This window comes from Sturnira hondurensis, unplaced genomic scaffold (genome assembly GCF_014824575.4).
Source record: "Sturnira hondurensis isolate 20B ecotype Veracruz unplaced genomic scaffold, ASM1482457v3 Scaffold0010428, whole genome shotgun sequence".
Taxonomy (NCBI): Eukaryota; Metazoa; Chordata; class Mammalia; order Chiroptera; family Phyllostomidae; genus Sturnira; species Sturnira hondurensis.
In genome coordinates this window covers 1,564,360-1,583,769 of record NW_028083059.1, presented here as the reverse complement: position 1 = coordinate 1,583,769, position 19,410 = coordinate 1,564,360, and positions in this window count along the sequence as shown.

Sequence of the window (19,410 nt, the reverse complement as noted above, 5' to 3'; positions counted from 1 at the left end):
TATGCACTGAGGTTTACTGCAAACCAGCCTGACTTTAATCTGTGATGCGTGTGGGGCTGTGGATGGGAGCAGGGCTCCCAGGGCAGATCTGGAAGCCAGCTGTCCAGGCTGGAGCCCAGGGACTCTCCAGGGAAGGCAGAGGTGAGGAGATTGTGCTGGTTATTTCCCGGAGGGCTGAGGGCGGAGCCTCTCCCCCATTAGGGGGAGCAGGCCAGCTGCGTCTGGCTGGCACGCGTGTTAGCATCGACTTGGGAAATCAGTGCCTGAGTTGAGCTGCGTCCTCCAGCTGGTGCCTGCCTGGCCTGATGTGCCACGTGCTAATGGCTGGGTTTGACTTCAAGCAGAGGGAAGTACCATGGACTTAGGATGAGGAAGCATGGGTATCTGTCCCCAGAAAAGCCCGCAAGGAACATTCCTTTGGGAGACAATGGACATGGCAAACCCATGACTAATTTGTTTATATGTAAATGTTTGCCGAGCAAGGCCCTGTGACCAGCAGCCAAGGTCGGTGGTGGGCCGGCAGGATTCAGATCTGTGCCATCCCTCAAAGAGCTGCCTGTCTGGTGGGGAAGACAGACACATCCCATCTAGTGCAGTAGTGCTGAGAGTACGATAGGAACAAACCCACAGACCACGGGGTTGGAGGCCCCCCAGAGGAAAAACGCCTGAGCTGTTTCTTGGAAGGACAAGTCCAGGCAGGAGGGAACGGACATCCATTCAGTGCTCGCTGAGTGTCCTCCAGAGTGCTGGCCACATCTCCCACATCTTGCCCCATGACCCTCCACAGATGGGGAGCCAAGGCCCAGAGAGGCTGCCTGGCTGACCTCAGGCTACATGGGAACCTCCAGAGCCTGATGCCGTGAATGCTGCCCATCAGGGATGAAGAGAGGGCATTTTAGGCTGTATTAACCGCATTTTGTAGTTTCTGTACTTAATGTTTTGACATCTGGAGCCTTGCTGGTCGGAGGAGGGACCGCCCATCCCAGGGTTAGTTGACTCCTAGAGAAAGCGAGAGACTGGCCCAGAGCTCGTCTGTCACGTGCAAACCTACCCATCTTGAGCCGGCAGCCCACACCTCCTCTGTGGAACTCTCACACTCAGGGCCACCTTCTGCCTGCCTAACTGCCCAGAGCAGGTACCGGACGACTAGAGACAGCCCCTGCGCCCCAGAGCCCGCTGGAATGACTCACGCCAGCTAATCCTAAGCCTGTTTTCCCTGCCTCACACGCTGCTCCCCACAGAAACCACAGGAAAGGCTCTGGCTCACATTTCCCCCTCCCCCTCCACATCCTGAATGACCCAGTGCTATCTCCATGGCCCTGCACGGCATGGCTTGTCACCTTCTCTCGGGAACTGTGAATACCAAAGTGTCTCATCAATGGCAGTTGTCTCCTGGTCTGTTGGCCTCACCACACCTGAATGATAATAAAACCTGTATTTAGAACACAGGCAAGAGTCGCTGGTGCCGCGGGACCGAGAGGAACAAACCGTGCACATTCCATGAGCTCTTTGTGTGTCTGCAGCCCTGGGGTTGGGGGGCCCAGGAGGTGGCTGTGCTGAGAAGCCAGTTACACCTGGGGGCGCTAAGGGTGCTGTTGAGAATGGGGACAGATTTGTGCCATCACAACCTGTTCCTCAGACGCCAAGAGAACGATCATTCTCATCCTAGGGATCCTAGGATGTTACCTTCACCCCGTGGGACTGCATCCCCTGGGGGTGAAGGAAGGGATGCACACCTCTAGCCGACCTGCTGGGCTGAGGAGTTAGGACGAACAGGTACAGGCTCCAGCAGGCATAGGTTCTGTCCCCTGCCCTCTCTGCACAAGGACACACCCAACCATCTGATGCCCCTGGCCAATAGGCAAACAGCGTGTGCTCAGAGTCTCTTCCTGTGGGCCCTGGTTGGCCTGGGACTCCCCAAAGGAGTGCTGACACATGAGAGGAAGACCAGGCAGGAGCAGGTGTGTGTGACCACCGTGCCTCTCCTGGCAGCTCCAGCTGCCGGGGTGGTGGCTCCTGTGACCTTCATGATTCATCCTAAGATGTTACTTCTAGAAGATCCTCAGGGGCCTGGGTCGCCATCCATCTGTACCTTCCCAATAGATTCAGATTCACTTCACAAAAGTCACCTAGGAGAGCAAAAGGATTCCCAACACCCTTGGGTGTTATTTGCTCATTTGAACACCCGATCAAGGGCACAGAGACTGCATGGCTCTTCAGCACTCCTTGGATAGCCTTGAAAGTACCCAGGACTCTACTGAGATATCTGGGCACCACGAGGTCCCGTTAGGTTGACACACAAAATCAACCATCACAACATTAAACACTAATTCCCACTGCCCCCTGCCCCCAGCCCCTGACACCTACCATTCTCATTCCTGTCTCTGTGAATCTGACTACTCTGGGAACCTCATGTAAGTGAATCGTACAGAATTCGTCCTTTTGGATCTTACAGTAATTCTAAATTTAATTTGTTGAGGGATTACCAAGTTGTTTTCTTCAGTGGCTATAATACAGTCTGACCAACAGTACACAGGGTTCCAATTTCTCCGCATGTTCACCCATGCTTGTTGTTTTCTGGTGTTTTTTGGTTGTTTGTTTTGATAATGGCCATCCTAACAGGTGTGAAGCGAGATCTCATTGTGTGATGCAAGATCCCACCCTGAGAAAACAGAGTCCATAAGGGCTTGAGGTACTCACCTGACCGTGAGTCGGGGTCACCGCGCCCAGTGGCTCTGCCGGCCATGGAAGACCTCATGCTCCACAGGCTCCACCCAGGACTTCATTTATGTGTTTCTGTATTTATTCACCAGGAAACATTTATTGGCAGTCTACCACCCAGGCTTGTGCCCACCAGGGCTCCCTGTCTTAAGGGAAGACAGATAAATACTTAGAGCAATATCTGCAGCATAGATGGAGCTGGGTTTAATGACAGCCTCAATTTGCTTCTGTTTCTTTTTTTTTAAGATTTTATTTATTTATCTTTTAGAGGGGAAGGGAAGGAGAGAAGAAGAGAAGTATGAATGTATGGTTGCCTCTCGTGAGTCCCCTGCTGGGAACTGGCCTGCAACCCAGGCATGTGCCCTGACTGGGAATCGAACCGCGATCATGTGGTTCACAGGCTCGTGCTCAATCCACTGAGCTACACCAGCCAGGGCCTACTTCTGTTTCTTGAACTTCTTCCAGAAAGAACACTAGAAACAGAATAAAAATTATTAGTGAGTGAAGTCCAAGTTTGTCAGGCTTGCTCCTACAGTGTTTAGGACCCCAGCTCAAGTGGCAGATTGATCGGGAAAGTACCCAGCTCTCTCCTACCAGGGCTGGGCATGAGGTTGGCTGTGGAGTAATCTCAGTTTTCTCCTCAATGCTGCCCAGACATTAGACAAGAGAACACCATAATACTGTGCCAATGGAAGTTCAAAGTCCAGGGTCAAGCTCAAGGCTCTTTGTGCTTCCTTGTCACTTGCTCTACTTAAGTCTTCATCTCTGTAAAATAATGTGTAATTGTTCTTGCAAATACGTCTCCTAATTCTACATAAAAGGACATGTTTGGCACCACGCATCACTTCAAAGGTGAAGCCGATACACGTGGGTGGTATGTTGATTGTGGGCAGGAATAATGCTCCCCAGAGACCCTTTCTTGCTGTGGGCTATTCAATTCTGTACTAGACCTTTAAAGAGGGTGAACAGAGTTGCTCTGTTAAATTAATGAACAAATTGTCCTACCTGTAAGATAGCTGATAGATTACCTTTTGCAATGTTCTATAACGCTAAACAATGAAATCTTTTTTAAAAAGATGTGTGTATGTATGTATGTATGTATTTATTTATTTATAGAGGAGAAGGGAAGGAGAAAGGGAGAGAAACATTAATGCATGGTTGCCTCCCGTGAGTCCCCTGCTGGGAACTGGCCTGCAACCCAGGCACGTGCCTTGACCGGGAATCGAACCGCGATTGTCTGGCTCACAGGCCTGCGCTCAGTCCACTGAGCCATGCCAGCCAGGGCCAATGAAATCATTTTTAAAAATTACTTCATATTATTCCAAATGTGAGGAGGAAAGCTATTTACGGATTCTACAGTAAGCCTGACTTGTTATCCGATACCTCAAATATAATTCTGATGTTTCAGATGTATTAATGCATCAATATACTTAAATATATACTTTTTTTACTCCCTAAACAACAGAAAAAACAATGTCTATAAATCATTCAGAAATTCTGAGGTCACGTGAAGACCATGGGTTTACAACACAATGTGGAGACTGCAATTTACTAAACTGTTAGTGAAACCCTCATACCAACACATCCATACACACAGCCTGCTCCATCCCATCGCCACGCCACTTCAAAGATATTTCATCTGTATTCGTTGCCATACGATACTGTCCCACATACTCAGTTGCAGCTCTGAACGATGGCAAAACAACTCCCCTAACCTTTGCAAGGTTTGGAGAATTCTTCAGAGTGGTGGAATGTTTAGCTCCAGAAGCATAGAGGCGCCTAGGTTCTCTTCTTTGCTACTTACATAGGCGCTCCCGCCCACAGACTCCACACAGGGTTCATTCAGGCACACCAGCACACGTGGAGAGTGAAATTGGTGTCCATGGCTGACAAAAGCAAGGAGCAGCAGAGTATAAACCAATCTGGGCTTCTGGACCCTGACCGTTATGCTCCTGGGAAGATGACCAGTCACCTTCCTGTGTCCAGGGTACTCTTTATAGATCCTAAGTTGCTGAGTCTGAGACACACTTGGAATAAAAATAACCAGAGAGGAGCATGAAACATGATATGAAACAATGGCCGAAACATGATATGAAACAATGGCCGAAACAAAGTTTTAAAATGAAAAGGCAATTTATAGACTCGTGTAGTGTGGGTTCATTTCTGCACAGTGCTTGTGAGTGCTAATGCATATATAGTTAGACACAGCTCTGGAAGACTATTAACTAAATGTAATTAGTGGTTATTGCTTCCAGGCACAAATTTAAGAAACTTAAAGTTTTTCTGTTACTTTACTATGTCATTTTTTAATAATGAGCATGTATTCGTTCTGAAATCAGAAAAATAAAGGCTTTTCAATTTTCAAGAACAAATATGCCAAATAAATTCAAAGCCATTATTTTTATATATGATCAGACATGGTTTTATTAATGACGGCACGAGTGACTAAGAAGATTACATTAGCTCAAAGAAGTGCAAGCAAGGCCCTATTTATTTCCTCATACCCCCATTTTTTATGCCCCAAAGAATACAGGCTATTTAATAGAATCCTAATTTTGAAAGGTGCTAATAATGGTTTAACTTTGGTATGAAGGCACTGAGTGATCGAATCAGAAGAGTTAAATAAATCCAATGTGGAAAATTCCAAATTTGATCAACATTCATGTCAGGATTTTCACTTATATATCAAACTTTTCAACAACTATAATAGCTGTGTAATAAATGACAGTGTTTGGCTGATTGAAGCACTTGTCTATCATTGGCCTTTTAGGTCTTACATTAGCTATCAGAAATAATCTTTATTTCTTCATCTGTTCACCAGTTCAATGAACACCTTTTACGTACTGGCTACGCACCAGGCACTGTGCTTGGCGCTGGGGATACAGCAATCAACCAGCCAACAGTCTCCCCAGCGACAGAGCTTGTGGTGCAAGACAAACATCAACCAGCCGAATGCCTGCACTGTCGCAGGCTCTACTGACCACTTTGACAGAGAAGTAGAATTGGTGACAGATGACAGCTGGGAACCTGAACTCTATGGGCTGAACTGTGTCCGCCCAAAATGCACATGTTGAAACTCCAGCCCCAGTACCGCAGAATGGAACTGAAGTATGGAAATAGGGTCATTGCAAATGTAGTTAGTTCAGGCGAGGTCCTTAGGGTGGGGCCCTTATCCAGTACGAGTGGCGTGCTCAAAGAAGGGGAAATTTGGACACAGAGACGCACGGAGGGAGCGGGCCATGTGAATGTGAAGGTGGCCGTCTCTGAGCGGAGGAGAGAGATCCATGCCAGGTTCTCCCTCTCGGCCCTCAGAAGGAACCCATCCGGCTGGTTATCTTGATCTCAGACTTCTGGCCTCCAGAACTAAGAAGAATAAATTCCTGCTGTTTCAGCCCCACAAGCTGCGGTGTTTTGTTACAGGGGCCACAGAGGGTGGCTCTTCTGAGAAAGTGAGATTCAGCTGTGACCTGATGAGGAGGGCTTGTCGGGAGAAGAGGAAGAACCGTGTGCTGACAAGCAGACCAGGGGCAAGGCCACCGTGGATCCCTCCATCCTCAACCAGCACACAGATGCTGCCTCTTCTTTGTTAGTTATTTTTGGCCTGTCTGATCTGGGAATGTTTGCAATTCCAGAATATTGGACCCCTGTCCGACGGATTTTAGATTTCAGACAGGAACTCTTCCCCTCATTGCAGCTGCCCCACTACTAAACAGAAACTTTGCCAGGATTTTGACGTGGCGGTAGTAATTTTTTAAGGGATGGTGGGCAAAGAGCATCTTCAAGTTTCCTAAGTGGAACATGTAAAGGGAGCATGGTCATTTTCAGTCCGGGGTTGCAGTGTGTGCCGACACATGAAACTCCTTCAGTTAGGTTTTCTGTTAAATTTTTGTGAGAAATGTTGAACAAGAACCAATTATAGAAGCTAAAATGAATTTAACATTTTTATTTAAAAAATAAGCCTCAGATGTAACTTGAATCCTCTACTTTAATCTCCTCCCATAAGCTGAATCCAAAAAGCCAGCAGTCTAGGGGCGCCACCAAGCAGATGCTCTAAGGAGGTTAGGATAGGAAGTCAGCAGTTCCGAGCCTGGTAAGGAGCCACCAGCAATGCATGTACTGGCCAAACCCAGGCCCTGCCTTTCACTCCAACTCCTCATCAACCCAGTTACCAAACTTTGATCAGTGTGTCTCCTCCATGGCGCTCAGCTCTGTCCTCCACTCCACTCCCACTGTCCGGGTCTTCTCCTCATGCCCGGGTTACCACAAAGGGTCCTCATTTCTCCCCTAGGGTCTCTGAGGTTCCTGTAGGTGGCCAGCGTCCCCAGGGCTCAGCGTCAACACCCCACCCAAAACACCTCTTGCAGAATTAAAAAGTGGGTTCTCCCCACAGGGGTCCTTAGGCACTTTGTGCAGCCGGAAGAAGCAGCCTCCCACTTCTGAAATGTCAACCTGTGCCCCCGCAACGGCAGTGTGAGGGCAGACAAACTGAGGCAGGGTGGAGCGAAGTTGGGCACAAAGGAGGGGTCCCAGCAGCAGGGCTGCGGGATGTCAGGGGTGGGCAGCGCTAAGCGGGGGGTTGAACTGCTGTGTCACGAGTCTGTTTGGCAGCCTGGGGACACCCATGGACTGTTCTAGAACAATGTGTTTATGTGCATCAGATTAATTGCATAGAATTACCAGGGGAACTAATTATATTCCAGTGCAGTTATAAAAATATTTTAAAATGTGAGTAAATTTATAAAATAGCAATGCATGTGTGTCTTTATTAATGCTTACATATTATCATCTAACGGTGGGTTTAAGAGTGACCCTGGTTTTGAAGAAATGCTAGTGTGAATGGCGTTTTGGCCTGTCTGCTACAACACAATGGAACATGGAAATTCCTACTTTCTTGGGACAGCACTCCAGCCATGCTGACACAGCTGGGGTTTGTGTCTGTCTCTGGCTCCACTCATGATTTATAGCAAACACGTTACAGTTCAAGGTGAGTGAAAATAAAGGCAGAATTTTTCTTCCATCCCGGTTCATGGACGTCCTGACTCTGTCCCCAGACTTTGCGGCTCCACGGACCCTGGGTGAAGAGTCCTGGCCATCGGGACTCGCTGTCATCAGCCGGACCAGGTCGGCGCAGGAGAGGACCAGGTGGACCCGCTCACAGGTGGGGACAGAGGAGCAGGCCCTGGCTGACCTCCTTCAGGTTTATGTAGCCCTGGATTCCTGCGTGGGCTGGGCCCGGCTAAGCGCTGACCCTTGCTTCTTTCCTCTCACTCTAACTTTCTCCTCTTTCACCAACCAAGGGCAGTGACTTTGAAGGGACGTGGAATTAAGGTCAAGGTGGGAGAGAGTCCTTGTGCATATAAACCCACAGTGCAGAAGAGCCTGGCTAGTGAGGGGCTGCCAGGGCTGGGGTGTTGCCAGGACAGGGCCCTTTAAAACTATATCTTATGTATTTTTTCCACCTTGTCCATACCTCCTGTGTCATAAGGAAAGGGAGTGGTCTTCTCTTGTTTTTGACACCACGGATTATACATTGGAGGGCGGGGCAACATTTTCCTAGAAAGGCCAGCACACGACAGAGGGCTGGGGTGCGAGGGGCACTGGGCAGCGACAAGCCGGGGGCTTCCTGCCCCAGCTCTGCTCGGTGACTGAACCCCGGACGGGCACTGCCCACCTCTGGCTGCTCATCTGTGATAGGGCTGGACCACCTGCCCCACCATTTTACAGGACAGCTGGGACGGTCAAGGATCATGCTGAATGTACACGTGCTCTCTGACATGTTTATACGGTTTTTGGCCCGCAAGTGACGGGCACCCGTGGGCCAGAAAATGTGAAAACGATGTGGTAGCCTGAGATACTAGAGGTGGAACTCAGGTGCCAGGGGGCGGGGCTGGAGGAGGCGGGCAGAGCTCCTAGGTGGAGGGGGTGGGGTGGGGCGGATTTGAGTGAACCAAATTTTGACTGTGGACAGCAGGGGCAGAGGGAGCCAGGAAGACTCGGGTTTCTGGCTTCGGCGACAGGGAAGAGCGGCTCGGTACCCCCAGGCCCGAGGGCGAGACGATGCGTTCACTTGGGACATGTGGGGTTTGAAGTGACCCTGATATTCCTGTGGAGACAGAGGAACTTCAGAGTCATTGATAACCGAAGCGACCTTGGAAAGTCTGGAGTCAGACGGCGGTGAGGAGACGGAGACGAGAGCCTAGAGGGCCTTACGGACTACACACCCCCGGGCAGAGCCGCACACCCGCAGGGAGCTGCCTGGTCGTCCTTCGCTGACATGTGCTCGCCTCCATTTTTGCCATTTGGCATTATAATGGCCTTTCAGATCTGTCTTTAGCCCTCTGCACTTCCTTTTGTTTTTTAATTCATCTTTTACCTGTGTGGTGGCATCTGTGCATGTACAGGACCCGGGAGTTCAACAGGGGGGCCACCTGGCTGCCTCCAAACGGCTCAACAGATGTCACCAATGCAGTTTATGAGAAAGGCAGGAACACATAAAGACATTTCTGTGTGCAAGAATTTGAGGAGGAGGGTCACAAAAAGTCACGGGACATGTCTCCCAGGAGGTTACATAGAGTGTAATGATTCGTCTGCCCGCTGCTCTAGCAGTCTCTGTGAGCCTCGGGTGGTAGGTGGTGTTGCTTTAGATAAAGCAACTATTTGTCCAACTTTGGACAATATTAATATTAACAAGCCCTTACTGAGCACTTAATATGTGGCAGGCACTGTCCTAAGAGCACTTGAATCGAGATATAAATACTATTATGAGGTAGATGTTTAGATATTATCACATTCTCCATTTTATACATTGAGGAGACTGGGCACAGAGAGGCTGTAAACTGCCCGGGATCACACAGCTGGCTGGTGGCTGCAGAGATCCGACCTGATATCGGAAACGTGGTGGGCACTCCATAAGTGCTTACTGAATAAATAATCCCTCACACCCCGTGAGTGAGCTCCGAGACCAGGGCCTCTCTTTATTGAAATCTCACCATTTAAGGCATGAATCAAAGGCCACCTTCTCTGACGCCACCTTCTGTTCTGCCCCCCTGTGTGACTTTGCCTGAAGCACTTTGGGTCTCAGCCGGGTCACTTGCTCCATATTTTGTGGTGACTAAATGAGCCCTGAACACATCTTGCTTGAGAGGAAGGATGGGGACATCTTTGCCTTCCTCTTAGTGCTCTGGGCTAGCAGGTGCTGATTTCACGTTTATTGGCTTTAACTGAGTTGAAGTCGCAGTAAGAGGCTAGCCGTTTACTGGGAGAAACCAGGAGCAGCTCGAACACAAAGATCATCAGAAACGGGGCTGAAGAAGCTGAGGATCTTTACATCTGAGGAGCAGCAGATATCAGAGAAGTGACAGGGTCCCAAGAACACGAAAGACTGAACCTTTCCTCAGAGGTGAAGGGAAGAAAGCCTTCCCCAGGTAGGGCCTGCGTTCAGCTCCCTCTGTGCTCTGAAGTCTGTGCTCCTGTTAGCAGTTACTCTACAGGGAGCCCTGGTTCATGAGTTCAGAGCAGAATCTGAGAGGTTTGTATACTGTATTATTTTAATAAGGTTTATGTTGGATGAAAATTCATGAGTGCATTGTCTTATACGGTGCTAAGCTCTTTACAAACTATTAGCACATTCTTTAATCTTCTTACGACTCTAACATCGTAGTCATCGTTATCACCCCATTTTACAGATGTGAAAACTGAGGCAAACAGAAGCGTGTGTGTGACTTGCTCAAAGCCATGCGGCAGAAGTGGGAAGGAAACCCAGACATCCTGACTCCTGGGTTCCTGCTCTCAACTAAAATACTTGGCAATGTCTTCGGGTGGCCACACACAAAGACAGCCTAGCTCTGGAATCTGTTTTCCTTGTTACTGTGGCTGATGATAAAATGTCAGCTCAATGCCTTAGAGGTCTACACAGCCCCATAGAAAACTAGTCTTCCAGCTGCAAGCTCATTTTAAAGACCAGCTGGGACACACAGGGAGAGTGACAGTGCCCAAGGCGGTCGGTCCTCCTGGACTTACAGGTTTTTACAGATCCTGAGACAGGGCTGCTGTGTAAACCCACCAGCCCTGGGGTCTGATTTCACTGCCTCGGGCACTGGGCACCCTCAGTTCTCAGAAAGCAGAGGATGGGCTTAGTATCACGGTTGCTGCCAGGCACATCCAGAGGTTTGCTAAGTATCTTTCCTCCAAAAAGGCAAAGCACGAGAAGAAGATTGGGAGCAGAAAGAGGGAAGGGGCAGGTATGGGAGACCCAAGGTGGAAGACATGAGAAAGTGTCCATGTGCCCAAGGACCTCCTTTACCAATGCCTCAGCCTTGGGCTGAGGTCCTAGATGACACACCTAAGATCTGACTATTATTAGACAAAATTTGTCAGGGTTTCGGCTGAATGGTATCCTTTCTCTTAACCATCTCTAGGAATCCGTGAGGTTGAACAATCCATTCAGGAGCGGATGCTTCTGCTTCTAGTAGCCATGGCAACCGTGAGCATCTGCTCTGGTTTGTCCGTCACCTAGGAGCCCACATGTCCAACCTTTGGGCAGGAGTTTTGCATCGGAGGCACGCTGGCACGCACTGCACGGAGCAGTCCGTTCCTCATCCTTGGCTGCGCTTGCCCAACCAAGCGGCACCTTCACCCACAACACAGGGAGGGCTCTGCTAGCAGGGGGTGGCTCAGGCAGCCTCACACCGGCCCCCAGACAGTGTGCAGTGCTGGACACACTCTGCTGCCGTCGCCTCAGCTAAAAGGCAAGCTCAACAGTGCTGTGACAGCAGGAAGTTGAACCTCTTCACACCCAGTTTTCAATCTGTGTAGTGGGGAGGATTTTAATAACAGCTTCACCGAACGGCGGACATTCAGAGAAAGGATGCACTCTGTACTTCTCACAGGGACCGCTGGGGACGTGGTGCAAACCTCACGGGGTCCTTGTTTCAGCTGAACAAGAAACCTGGGAAAATGGAGAAAAAAATGTAGTAGGCTTTGGGGTCTGAACCGCACAGTTTAGTGGTTAATTATGTAATGTTGAATTTGGGGCAATATTCCATACTTGATAGCGTGTTCTTATACAAGATTACAGAGGCAATGTGTATTTACTAAAATTCTTCTACGTGCTCAGCACAGTCCTCAGGACAGGAGACCCAGTAGTGAATTTCCTCAGGTGAGGTGCTCCCGGAAATGGTAGAGGAGTGAGGGAGGGATCACTAGAAGGCCGAGGCCCTGCCTCAGGGCCCTCTGTGCTCTCCAGCTCCAAGCACAGTCCCCAGTACACAAATCCTCAGCCATGTCTCCTGGTGACCCAGGGGAGGTGAGCCTCAGCGCCTTTGGAGGTCCGTCTCGGTGAAGACAGAATCCCACCATTTAGTTGTCTTAGCTTAAAAAAAATTCTTAATAGCACACCTCAAACTCTACAGTTTTCCTAACTTAGTACATCTTTCCTGATTTCCAATATCTAGTTAAATGTAGCTAGGGTCAAGAGAGGGAAAGGAAAAAGTTGAGAACAGTAGCTGTATTTCCTGCAGGGCTTTTTGCTTATTGGGATGTAATGGCCTAGATTTGCTTTATTTGACAAGTGGGCCACACACTTCCAGTTGCTCTGCAGGTTTCTGTTCAGAGAGAAATTAATCAGCCCAGGAGATTCGTTTCAGAAAATAAATTGTCTTAGGCTGACACCTACTGGTCAATCTTATAGTTACTTTGTTGTGTTTTTGCAAGGCAATGGTATAGTACCCACAATTGTTGGATTGTTTTCAATTTAAAAAATCCAGTTTCTCCCCATTACCACCTTACTTTCGCATCTGGTCTTTTCCTTCCCCTCCATCCTAAAAGCTACTAAGACTTGTCCTCTCTTCCTTCCTCTCCTAACTCATCACTGACCTTTCTTTGCAGTTGACCGAAGAAGTATCNTGACACCTACTGGTCAATCTTATAGTTACTTTGTTGTGTTTTTGCAAGGCAATGGTATAGTACCCACAATTGTTGGATTGTTTTCAATTTAAAAAATCCAGTTTCTCCCCATTACCACCTTACTTTCGCATCTGGTCTTTTCCTTCCCCTCCATCCTAAAAGCTACTAAGACTTGTCCTCTGTTCCTTCCTCTCCTAACTCATCACTGACCTTTCTTTGCAGTTGACCAAAGAAGTATCCTTCCTTCCTTCCTTCCTTCCTTCCTTCCTTCCTTCCTTCCTTCCTTCCTTCCTTCCTTCCTTCCTTCCTTTTGTACTTAATTACCTCTTGCTCACTTTCCAACCTGTTTCACAGCCAACACCAATCTATGGCACTTCTGCCTGCTGGTCGCCCTCCCTGATCATGGAGCACAGTGTTCCAACGGCCCAAGGCCTCATCTAACACTTCCTTTTAGACTCCAGGACCGACCTGGATCCTCTCCAATGGTTGGACTCCTCAGGGAAGGCATTTCCACAGAGGCTTCCAGGAACAGACAGCAGTGTCTCACGTCCCTGGAGCTGCGGCCAAGCACTTGTTTTAGAGTGAGTCCTCAAGTCTGTGTGGGGTGGGAGCGCACTCACATTGACTTTCTCTGTGGCAAAATGGGCTCGTGGAACCAACATTTCCATCTTAACCAAATGCCCTTTTGAAGACAAGTTCACGTGCTGATTTGAACAGAGAAGGAGAAGGAGGATCAGGAAAAAAGCAGGGGAGCAAGGACCATATAAGGACAAGTCCTTATTCGTTAAAAAAAAAGTCATCCTCGAAAAGAATGATCACATTACACACACCAGGATGAATAAATACGACAGACATAAATGGTCGAGTGAAAAAAGCGAGGCACACACAGAACCTGGTGTGTGATCCCACTCATACCAAGTTCACCACCAGGAAACCCAGATCTGTGACGATGCAAGTCCGAGCCGTGTTTCCTTTCGGTCTAGGCACAGGGACAGCAGGGTGACTGGCACAGGGAGAGGCCATGGGGGCCTCTGGGGGACTGGAAATGCTCTCTATCTTCATCCAGCTGCTGGTTGCCCAGATGTGTACAGATGTAAAAGTGTTCTTAAGAATTATGCAATTTACTATCTGTAAATTATAGCAACAGAAATAAAGAAAAAAAACTGGTCATGATTATCCCTGAGAAGCCTCTCTACTGACCATTTGCGGACAGTGCAGGGAAGGGGCAGCCCCAGGGTCAGGGTGACCCTCCAGAAGCTTGCACTCTGGTGGGAAGGCCCGGGCTTGGCCTGTGTGCAGAGCGTGGGGGCCTGAGTTTGGGGGTGTGAGCACCAAGGGCTGGGGAGGGAGGTGGGAAGGGAGGAGTGCTCAAGAGATCTCCTTCTAGTCCCTAAATTTTAAAAGTGAACTGGAAATGTCCCCTAGACATTGCTTCCCCGCCCCCCGCCCCCCACCCCACCCCTTCATGACAGCACGCTTCGTTAATTAGGATGATCCGGCTATGGCTTGATCCTGCCCTGGTTCCTGGGCTTCGACCCTGACTGGGCCAGAACCTCTAGAGGCCTCTCACTTTCCTGGGAGAAACTTGACCTTCATTTCCAGCAGAAGCAGCTTCAAAAGGCTCCTCTCAGAACCTGAGATCCTCTAGACACCTACAGATTCGCTTCTGATGTAATGTTCACGGAACTCTGCTTTGGAAAAACCAGCTCCAGAAATTTTCCGTTCACGGAGGCCCATTCCCAGGAGCCGAAAGGCCTTGCTTGCAGCTGGTGTGGAATGCTCTCGAGCTGGACTGACCCGAGGGCCAAGCAGCCCACGTTAGGCAGGGAGAATGCTGATTAAATACTCATTTGTAACCCAAAGAAGTGTAATGTAAACTTTCCTTCATCAGCACACTGGCTGCATCAGGCTGTCGGCGCAGAAGTTACGAGCTTTTTATTGGTGCTGCAGGGTAACATTCTGAACAGCCACAGTGCTGACACATTTCTGGTTATCAGCGAGTTGTCATGCTTCCAACGGCCAGCGGACGGCCAGAGATAAACGTGGGCCGGCCGCAGACTGCGAGGCGCCTGGGACGTGTTTCACGCCTTGTGGATTTCCTCTGTCTCTTTCTTTTCTTTTCTTTTTTTTTTTTAAATTGTAGGATGATGAATTATTTTTTGACCTGGAAATTTTTACATGAGGTACAAAAAGAAAAAAGTCTCCTAATCTACAGACGTGAGACTCCGATGGATGTCCTGACCTTTCCCTGGCTTATTTCCTTCTCTATAATTTAACAACAGAACTAGTAGAAAGCACAAGATAGACATTCTGGGTTTGGGGTACATGATCCCCAGGAAAAGAGAGCGAGGAGAGCCTTCACACTCCTCAACTTCCCCAAAACCCATGTCAGGGTCATAAAAATCATGTCTGATCAAAATTACCTTTGAAATCCCCTTGAGCCCCTCTGCCCCCATAAAGCACAGTGAAATGATCCTGGTTCAGTTGTTCTGCAGATTAATTCTTACACACACACACACACACACACACACACACACACACACGAGGTTGAGAACTGCTGAACCTGACTGTCAGTCCCTAGCTGTGTGTGGGCAAAGGTAAAGAACATGCATTTCCCTGGAGGGGCCCTCCCTTTTATTTCAATAGTCAGCTTCTGTGACATTAACCCTGGCAGTGGCTTGCTGTGACGAGTGAGTGAGTTGAGGGGACTCCTCGCACCTTTGGTTTCCCTAAGGAGAGGGCCTCCATTCCCATAGGACTTTGAATTAGACTACGGACAAGATCTTGGGAACCTTGAATTTTCGATGCCACTAGCAAGACCAATCAGAACTCTGGGGACAGGTCAGCATCCCTTCCTCTTTGGCCCCCGAAAAGGATTTTTCTGAAAACATCTGCTCCCTGCCCCACCAAACGCCAGGCTCACTGTCCTGGCGGCGCTCAACACGGACAGCCTCCAACCAGCAGTCCTGCGTTGCAGACGAAACCCGAAACCCGCCTACCCGTTTCCTTTCTATCACTGGCACTACGCCATCTCCTGGTGGCTTTGGGGACCAACTTGAAAAACAAACTTCACACCCATCTTTCAAGCCTTGTAGAGAAGATGGGAGTTTGAACCCTTCGGGTTTCACCATTTTACTCCAGATGGTGGCGGGAGCCCCCTCTGCGTCCAGGGTGCAGCTCGACATCGCTTACTGAGTCTCAGATTCTGCCAGAACTGTTCAGCTCCTTCTAAACTGGCTGCAGAACCAGTTGGCCCGCCTGAAATGCCCTTTGTTCGGTGGAAAGACTGGATGAAATGTGTTTTGTAAAAACCAACAGGTATAAAATGGAAACAGTGCACTCTGAGTTGCCGGAATGAGGCCGAGTGGCATCCCACCAGCCAGATGGGAGCTGCCTGTGACGTGGCCACCTATTTTGACTCCGAGAAGCACAGGTAACACAGGCACGTGACTTCCAGGTTGCTGTGGAGACAGATGGCCCAGCTGCTTTTCACCTCCGCAGCTTTCGCTAAAACGTGGAGGCTGAGATATGCGGGGAGACATCTTCAGGAAGTACACACAGAAGGCGCCATAAAGCTCCGCGGCTGTGTGTGCTCTGTTTGTGCAGCAGTTTGCAAGGTGAAAACACATCAGAGTGAACCACTCTCCTCCAGGTTTTTATTTTGCCTGATGTGATTACTCTCTTTGTGCCCTACAACTTGCAGCTCTTTTTCTGTGAGGACAATTTAAATAAGTTGGGCAGGAAGGAGGAGATCTTTGTGGAAACTAGGAGCAGTAGGAGTTGACTGCTGACCACCATCCACACTGCGGCCCTGGTTACAGGAGTGGCCCCCCATGCTGCCTGGGATGCTGGGAATGGCCAGCAGCTGGAGCAGAGGCAGCGAGTGGCCTGACTGGAGAGGGGGTGCTGACTCCTTTGGGGGTGCCTGGGCGTGGTCCAGCACCTGGGACTCAGGTGTCCTGAGTCCTCATGTGTCCTTCCTCACAGCCCACCTGGTCATCCCTTTAAGTTCATCAGCTGTTTTCCTTCTGAGTTCTCAGGCAGAGCTCTAGCTGATGATGGCTTTTATGGAGAAAATAAGAGAGAGGGCTGGGGCCAACGTTGCCTGCTCCTGCCTGTGTTTTGCCCCACTGTCCAGGCACCAGGGGTGAGGTATGGAGAGGGGAGCAGACGTGGAAAGGGAAGAAAGCCAGAGCTGAGCAGGGACGTTCTAGAAAGCTGCTTTCTTAACTGGAACATGGCTGCCAACAGGAAAAATGGACAAGCCAAGGACGCGTGAGCTCCCAGATGGGGTCCCTCCTGTGAGCAGAGCGCTCCGCAGGGGGCCGCTGGGAAGAGGGCCCTGGAACCTACACTTCGCTCTGGAGCCTGTGTGTCTGGGCTGACTCCGCTCCCCGCAGGTGATCGGGATGAGCTTCACCCCAAGATTTAGGGAGTGCTGTCCCTTCACTGTCCCTGGTCCTGACAGGGCTTCCCTGACCAGTGCGGTTCAGGACGCTGTCTCCACTCTGTGGCACGTCAGCGGGCTGTGTGGTGGCCGAGACTCGCCCTTCGTGGAAGGGCCAGCGCCATTCCAGGTCCCTGGCCACCAGTCAGCGCACTTGATTACAGCTCCCACCACCAGTGTGGACGTTGACCCGACGTGCAGAACAGCCTGGGAGGCGCTTCCGTGGGCGGGTGTGCTGGCCCCGTCATGGTCCCCGCTGGGTCCATCACACCGGTCCCTGGGCCAGGGCCAGGCGAGCAGGCACGGTGGGAGGAGAGCTGGGGAAAGGCCTCAGAATGTCATTCCATCTATTTCCCTGACTCCAGAGAGAGAGCCTTCACAGTATGGCCGATAAATTCTGGGAGTTTCTTAAAACTCAGTGAATTAGGAACATAAATGCCCTCTCACAAAGCTGAGTCCCTCATTGTCCCTACCCCCCTCGGGATCAAACCTCAGGCCTTCGGTGGCATTGGGGGACCCACCAACAGTCTTCTTACATTACACCGTCATTGCCAGATAATTCCCACACCAAGAAATGGGTTCAGACCAGGTTCTGTGCCCGCAGAGCAGTGCCTCAGTGTGGCACACAGACAAGGCTGGCGTCCCGTGGGGCCCCGAGGCACCCAGAAAGTGCTCAGTCATGGCAAGTGACTGTCCACTTGGCTGTCCCATTCTGTCCCATGATCCTGTCATACGACCGTCCTGCTTGTCCCTCATCTGTTGCAAGCCAGAGGTTTTAACGATTCAGGCTCTTTTTGAGTTATGCAAATGCTAAACAATATTGTCGTAGAAAGAGATAATAACATGAGAATAAAAGCCCTTGCCAGCTCACCCTGCAGAGATAACCCCTGTGCATGTTCTGGGTGTCAATTCTTCATCTCCTTCCCACACACACCGTCAGGCCCGACAGGCAGCAGACAGCCCGGGGGAAATGACGCTGCAGGCACTTTTGAAAGGCAATTTTAACGGCTGTGGCTCACAAAGGTAGTGCTCGTAAGAATCACCTAGAGAGCTTACAAAACACAGCTTCCCAGGCCAGGAACCCAGGAGTTCGGCCCTGTGTGGATGCTGAGAGAGAGCGCCTCCGGAAGGGACATCCCAGCCTGGCCAGCACCCTTCCTCTGCTCCCCAGCCTTGGCTTCCTGTGGAAGCCAGGATGGGGTGAGGCCTCCTGCTGGGCCTTCCCCGAGGAGCGAGAGGTGGTGTTGAAGTCAGCGCAGAGGCAGAGCCAGAGGAGGAGGAGGGCGTGGATCCTGCCCTGCCTTCTCCTGGCCCTGTGACCTTGGGTTAGTCATTTCCCCGAGCCCTGGCTTCCCCGACCATATGGGGATGGTCATGCGCCTTCCCTGTGCAGTGGTAGCTGACTATGGGTACAGTCTGTCAATGATCACCCGTCTTGGCTCGGCCCACAGTGAGTGCTCAGGGAGTGACTGAAAGAGTCCAAGGCTCAGAACACTGTGGCGTCTCGCGTGGTCTTGTCCCTTCCTTCGGAGTTCCCCATGTGCAAAGTGTGGACCAGTGGGTGCTTACCTCACGGATCCGAGGTGCTAACTCATGAAATGAGGCGTGTGGAATGACCCTTATCAGCCTGGCCTATGTCAGGTGGCCAAAGCACGTGAATCCTTATTTTAACTGTTTAATGGCTTCGTGTTGTGCTTTCTAATCCTGCAGATACACCAATGGTCTTTTTATTTTAAAATCTTCTTGTTATAAAACTCAAGCCAAAATGTAGAGACTCATCCAAAGCACCTCCTTACGACCCAGATCAATAGTTAGCAAGGCTTTGATTCCCAGCCATCTTTTCCTGGGCTGAGGTCTGGTCTGGGGATTCAGGAGGGGGGCAGAGGTGGGAGCCCTCAGGGTCGTCTCCCAGAGGCAGCTGTGGTGGAGACGGGCATAGCAATTAGGAGACGGGGGGTAGTGAGGATGGCGTGAGCTGCCAGTGGGGCTTTGGTGGTTCCCAGAGACCAAAGCACGAACCTGAATTCAAAACAAGCAAAACCAGAAACGTGTTTCCACAGCCATCAACCTCAGCTAAACTTCCTGGTGCTGTCATTTCTAAGGATTCCTATCGGTATGGACTCTGGCTCTTACCAGATGATGAAAAAGCCCTCAGGGGTCCTTAGCCCTCCTGTTTCCCTCAGCCAAAGCCCCCGGGGCTCAGTAGCTAGCCCCCAGGCAGGGGGTGGTCGATCCACTTCTGCAGGAACAGGGTCTCTGCAAGATGGAGTGCCCCTGCCTCGATCTTGTGGTTTTTCCTGCTGTCATGGGGTCAGGATGAGGGCTGGCCACTTGGGCCC